Source organism: Solanum tuberosum, unplaced genomic scaffold (assembly GCF_000226075.1).
Source record: "Solanum tuberosum cultivar DM 1-3 516 R44 unplaced genomic scaffold, SolTub_3.0 scf00445, whole genome shotgun sequence".
Taxonomy (NCBI): domain Eukaryota; kingdom Viridiplantae; phylum Streptophyta; class Magnoliopsida; order Solanales; family Solanaceae; genus Solanum; species Solanum tuberosum.
Window position 1 is genome coordinate 233,836 of NW_006239374.1, and position 6,960 is coordinate 240,795.

Sequence of the window (6,960 nt, forward strand, 5' to 3'; positions counted from 1 at the left end):
AAACCATACAAATGACAGACAGTATGAAGTTGCCAATACTGACTAAATTTTAAATAGTATATAAAAATTGATTATATTTTAAATAATGTAATCACAAATGACTACCTGCTGTCTTTCCTACCATATTATTATTGGCCCAACATGAAGGAAGGCTTGGGGATGGCAACAAATTATTTTTTTCCTTTTGTGAGAGACAAAAAATGCAATTGGAGTTGAAATCAATCATCATAAGGGGTTATAATTTTTTTCGCTTTTCATTTGGTTTTTGATATTTGTATTGTGGCTGACTAAATTCAAAGTCATGCATGAAAGTCTCACATTACGACCCCCGAGATTTCAATTCTCTCTCGTGACCGCGCAAAAGCATGAGTTAGTTCACTAGTGTTGAGGGACATCATGCAAAAACTACAACAAATATGCAGCAATCCCAAACAAATTGAAATTAGCTATATGAATACTCATTGATCGTGTTTCTTCATTTAAGTTGAACTCATGTAATCATCATAGTAATTAGAAATAAAAGTAAAAAATAAGTTCAAAAATATATATATATATATAAATAGTAATATTGAAAGTTCTATACATAAATTTATGATAATAGGTTAAAATCGGCGTACTAAGAATACTTTAAACCTATTTCCAACTAGTAGATATCACCCATATGAATCTTTCTATGGATCTTTCTCTTCCATCGTGCCATATCTTTAGCCAAGTCTGCATTGATTTCAAGAAATTATAGGTCTTTGGAGACTTCATTCAAATATGATTTTAGGTCTACCTTGCCCCTCTTAACACCTTCACTCATCATAGTTTCACAATTACGAACAGATGCATTTGTATGTCCACGAAAGACATGTCCGAACCATCTAAAGCTTACCTTCTCTCGTTTTATCATCAAGGCGTGCTACTTGTATCCCCTCGGAGACATCTGACTAACAAAAAGAAAACATGCTACTTGCACCTTTCGGCGAAGAGGACATCATCTGCAGATGAAATAGGGAATACCATGACCTCAACATCTTGGTGCTGTTTTCCTGTAAAGGCATACCATGAGCTCTACTTTGCACCACTCTTAGACAAGGGCACAGCTTTAGACTAAAGAGAGGAATAATCAACAGGATGCCTGAGATCACAAGTGTATACAATTTGTTATATCTCAAATAAAAAGAAAAAATATTCAGTATTCACACCAAATGCATGAAGGAGCTTACCATGATGTTTAGATGTTTCCGAAGCTCCTTCTGCACGTGTAACGCCAGCAGAACAGTCTCAAGGAATTAGACTGCATCACAAGCTTCCACAGAAGCTGCGTTTCATGCATTCTAAAGTTCTCCTTTCTTAGCCCCCCACAGTATCAAAGAAGCACAGACAAATGTATTTCAAATGAAGAAAATAGTAATAAGATGTTTAATTTATGCTCAATGAATTTGAATTCTAAGACATGGGGTACCCAGTTTAAAGGTTTGCGTAAAATTTCAAAGATATTCTGGTGGATTAACTTAGAGACGTTGTCAGGCATTGATCTAGCATTGGCTCTCTGTATAGCTAGCTCATCAAGTTAAGCTAAAATGGTTAAAAGCCTTCTTATACAGTTCAATTCTATTACTTCCAGTAAAAAAAATCTATATATCTACCAAAAAAAGGAAAGGTAACTTTGACAATATCAAACTGTAAAATGAAAGTCCTTGCCCCAAATCTACTCATATTAAAACTGAAACTCTCAGCACAGAAGCAACACTTGACAAAGAGTAGTCTGTTACTAGTTAAAATTAACCACAAAACTCAGTATATTTGCTCTTACGTAAGTACATCAACTCGGACTAGTAGTGCAGATGGACAAGTTGTCACATATATAAATATGATAAGAAAGTAACTAATTGAACCAACTTATTTTCTTCTTTAATTTAGAGAAGAAGATTGCTCAGATCAAATCAATCTTTTATTACTCACAAGCACGACAAATTAATAGCATGAAGATTTTAGATGGAATATGAAGCCGCTTACGTAAGTTCCTGTTTACAGAAAGTCAGAAACAATGGTGCTTTGAAAGATGGACCACAAAGAAAAAAGGCTTTAACACCTGCCCAGTGAAGACACACATCAACAAATGATAGTCTTCAAGGATGAACAAAAAATTGTTTTACCACAAAATGGAAAGTACCCCAACTAATTAAATTTAACAATAAAGGTATATGATTTGTTAATGATGCCAAATGCAATCTTCCTTTAACGTAAAGAATTATCTGTGAAGTAACACTAAAGTTCCCAGCCGATATAGCCTGAAGATGTAGGAGAAACTTTGTGACCATGTTTAGTATGAGAACATGTAAAGTCATGCATCTAACAAAATGCAATTCCACATGTAAAATAAAAGACACCAACTACAGGAGAAGGCAGCATCTGTGACACCGATAAGATGAATAACCAGCAGTGGTCAGCGTCATGCAATTCTTAGAATACCTTCCTTGATATGTTAATAACAAGAATAAGAGTGATAATAACTAGAGGGAAAAATGATAATAAACCAATAAGCCAATTGTACTACTGCATTGTCCTATTCAGTAAAATCATGATGGGAATCTCTCCACCTGTTAGTATACAAAAGATGTCTCTAACTAGAATACACAAAGATACCTGCAGTTTATGTCGCTATCATGTTGTGAACTAATTCTTTTTAAGTCCTTTAAACTGCAACCAGGCACTCTTTCCATACCTCTCTTCTTCATCCTCTCCTTTGTTTGAGCTACTTCATCCCAACGACTGGCTGCAGCATAGATGTTGACCAACAACAAATGGCACCAAAATTTCTCAGAATCTTGTTCAATTAACTTATTCGCAATTTGTTCTCCTAACATTACATCCCCACTAAAACGAGCTAAGCCAAGCAATTCAGACCGCAACGAGGATGTTAGTGGCAAATTGCTCTCGATCGGAATGTTCTTTAGTATTTTTACTGCTTCTTGCATTAATTAGACCAACATGTGCTAGAAGATTAGCCATGCACCAATGATGTGCGAAATTGGGCTTTACACCAAACAAATCACTCGTATCGCCAAAGTATGTCCTTGCTTCTGTTACCAGTCCCTCACGGGCACGAGCACATAAGACACCAACAAAAGTGATTTCATCTGGAAGCACATGATCCCCTTCACCTTGCTTCATGTTCTTAACATGATCTATTTCTGTATCTTCTAAGCTACTACTCACCAAGTCTGCACACAGATTAAGCCCATCTGTTGGGTTCCTGTGAATGCAATAACCCAAAATCATCGCATTCCAGCATACTATATTCTTGACCAACATCCTATCAAAAATTAGACGAGCAATTTCTGCTCTTCCTCATCTACTATACATTTGAATTAAAGTTGTACTAATAATCATTAGATACCTTAATAAGAAACCCATGAACAGAGATCCCTTCATTCATTCGAGCTGACCGAGCACAAGCAGTAAGAGCAACAACTATCGTCGCAATGTTACCATTCAATCCCCGCCTTGTCATTTCTCAGAACAACTTTAAGCACTTCCCAGGTTTATGAGAATTCAAATACCCAGTCACCATGACATTCCACCCAACTAAATTCCTCTGAGGCATTTCATCAAAAAACTGTTGTCCAACAACTACTTTCACATATCCATTCACAATGCTATTCCACGACACAACATCCCTCTCAGTCATTTCATCGAACACCTGCCTAGCAAGACAAATAAACCCACAACAAACATAGCAATGCACCAAAGAATTCTGAACCTGCAAAACCCCATAACTATTTTGAACCTGTCAGCAATTTTTCTATGTCTCATTGTTTTCTGCTCCACTGCACATTCTTGCCATTGATATTGGAGCATATTCCCTCTTTGTTCTTCACTGTTCGACTATGCCTGAAACTCCAAAAGAGATATTTACAAAGAAAGATGAGAGCTTTATCAAATTTGCAGATTTTTTTCAAGATTTTCATCAGATTAAGCAAAAACAATAAATCCAAGCAAACAAAAATGGAGGGTGTCAATGGTTCCTGCGGTGTTGGAGCAAGCAAATGAACGTGTATTACATGTTTTTGTAAAATGACAAAATGGTCACCTATGTTTGATTGGTTGTTCAAAATAGTCTGTTAAATATGCATTTAACAATTTTCTTTCTTTAAATTTGTTAAAATTAACATTTTTAGTCTTTTTTAAAAAATTGTCAAACTTTATTTTGTTAGATTTAACTAGTAGAAAATTTGTGATTATAAACATCAAAAGATTACACTAGATACAAATAAAAAATATAAAAATAAATAGCAGAAACTACATACCAAAAAAGATTAAAGTTATCTCTAAACTATATGAAAGGTTTAAAATTATCCAATATTATTCCTTCATTATGGAACGTGTGGCATCACAAGATGCTAAGCTTCCGTTGTTTGAAAATATGGGCAATTTAGCACATTTGAATAACGACGAGGGTATATTTAACAACTATTGATAGAGAATAAATTTATTCATTTTCATATAGTTCAAAAACATATTTGACTCCTTTATTATAAAAGAGTTATATTTTTCCTCTACAATTAAAAAATAATAATAATATTACCCTCGATTATAATATCGAGCTATAGATATCATAAATGATATAATATCAATCCATATACGTTCTTAAAATTATTAAACATAACTCAAATCTACTCCTCCTTCGTTAATCCCCATTCATTTTAGCCAATATATCATGTCAAATTGTCAACCCTCTACATCAAATTCTCTTCTTTCGCCAAAATTCAAAATCATCGATATTTTGATTTTTTAGCGATTATTTTTTTTAATTGAATAAGCGGTAAAATAAATTTCACTTTTTATGAAAAATGAAAGATGTATAGATGATTTATGCTAGTAACGATGATGATTGTGTTGATGACTTGGCCTTTGGGTAACAATGAAAAGAAGAGTTAATATAATGAGCTAGCATGTCATTTTTTAGTTGAAATAAATAGGTTAATATAATAATATTGAGTCACTTTTAAATTTTTAAAAACATATCTTGATTAATAGTATAACATTATAAAAATATATAAACGTAAGTATAACGCACAATAATATTATAAATTTTCTTTTATAATAAATGAACAAATATGACTTTTTTCTCTTTTATTTTAAGGGGAAAATTTGGCCCTTAGTGGTACCACAAAAGTTGACCAAGGCAAACATAATTTTTTTTGGTAATAATTAGGCCCCTATTAAGGGGAGAAATTTTGTTTTTAATAATTAGCTTTTTAGATAATAACAATATAACTTTAAAATATTCAATTCACATTTAATGAATTGATTTCTAGCTACACAAATATATATCACTTATTTCAAATCATAAATTTTATTTTTTAAATTTTTTAAACTCCGTGCCAAATCAAAATAACTCATATAAAATGAAATCGAGAGTAATATTTTCTGGTGAGTGGATGTAAAATTATGTAAGCTACCATCCATTTTCTTCCTCTGATTATTTAAAAAAACATTTTTGTACATTTACAGGTGTAATGGCCCATATTTTAATTTCTTGTCCTTTTTCTTATTATTAATTTATTATTATTATTATTATTATTATTATTATTTTGGGTTATTGAACCTGGCTTGAAGTTTCTGCAATTTCCACATCATGGTTGCAAGTGGAAGGAAATATATAAATACAAAATTATTCTGATAACTTTGATTATAACCTCCTACTTTTTTCAAAAAAATTAATTAAACACTTAATTATTACTTTGATTACCACTTGGCAATTTGGCATCCTTATGCTTCCACTAGAAATATTTAAATTATACAATTAGTAATATTTTACACCATAAACTTAAAAATGACTTCTTAATTATTATTTTAGCCCTACAACAACTCCCACAAAATATACAAATAAAATATGAAGAAAATGATGGAATTCATAAGTCTCTGATTATTATAGTGTGGATTTCCCATTAGACATGTAATTTGTTTTCTAAACAGATCACAATTTATTATTAAAAATAAATAAAAAATGTGAAGGTTCTTTTATCTATTTCAAAAAACATCTACTTCATCATTATTTTTCCTTCGCATGTAATTTGTATCTATTGAAATAAATTAATCCAAGATATATTTATAGTGTTATGTGATATTATCTGCTTTGAGTTAAGTCGTACAATTTTTACAAAAGATCTCACACCTGTCAAGTCAAGTAAAACATATCAAGATTAAGTCTTAGAAAGAAATAAAGTAGTAAGAAGACATGCTAAAAGCAAAAAGAAGAAAACAATAACAATCATAAATAATACGGAATCAAAGCAAAAGAAACAATAAATATTAATAAAATTAATGAACAAGATAGTAAGGGGTCGTTTGGTACAAATATTAATAATGCAGGAGTTAGTAGTGCTGGGATTAGTAATGCTGAGATTAATAGTGAAGGAATTAGTAATGCAGGGTTTATTTTTATCAAATGTTTGGTTCATTATTTCTCACCTCATCTTGTGTTTGGATTAAAACTTTATAAAAAACTTCTTTCCAATTATACCCTTGAATTATTATGTAATTGGGTTAATGTAAATAATTGATGGACAAATATTATTTTTTATGGCCTTCTAACTAGCTATTAGAAGAACAATTTTGTTGTCATGTTTGCCTTTTTTTCACTTAAATTATTTGAGGATAAATAATTGTCATCTTAGTAAAATTGAATCACTTACAAAATGTCAATTTTCAAATTATAAAAGATAAACTATCAACTTTTAAAATTGAAAAGATGGTAAACAATAACAAAATTGAATAAACCATCTACATTTACACATAAAAATTGCAAGTTGTAGTTTTAATATGTATGCAATTTTATAAATTGTTCAAACCAAAAATAATTAAAATAACCAATTAGTTAATGTTAAACATCTCACATTTCAAATATTGTATTAATTTGTGTTGGATTTATTTAGTAACAAACAACTCTCTCTAAATAATTTGTAA

At 31.1% G+C, this 6,960-nt stretch overlaps 1 pseudogene; it reads right to left on the reverse strand.

The window, feature by feature from the left end:
* Positions 1 to 578: 578 nt before the first annotated feature.
* Positions 579 to 5,631, reverse strand: LOC107058171 (pentatricopeptide repeat-containing protein At3g51320-like; annotated as a pseudogene).
* Positions 5,632 to 6,960: the final 1,329 nt, after the last annotated feature.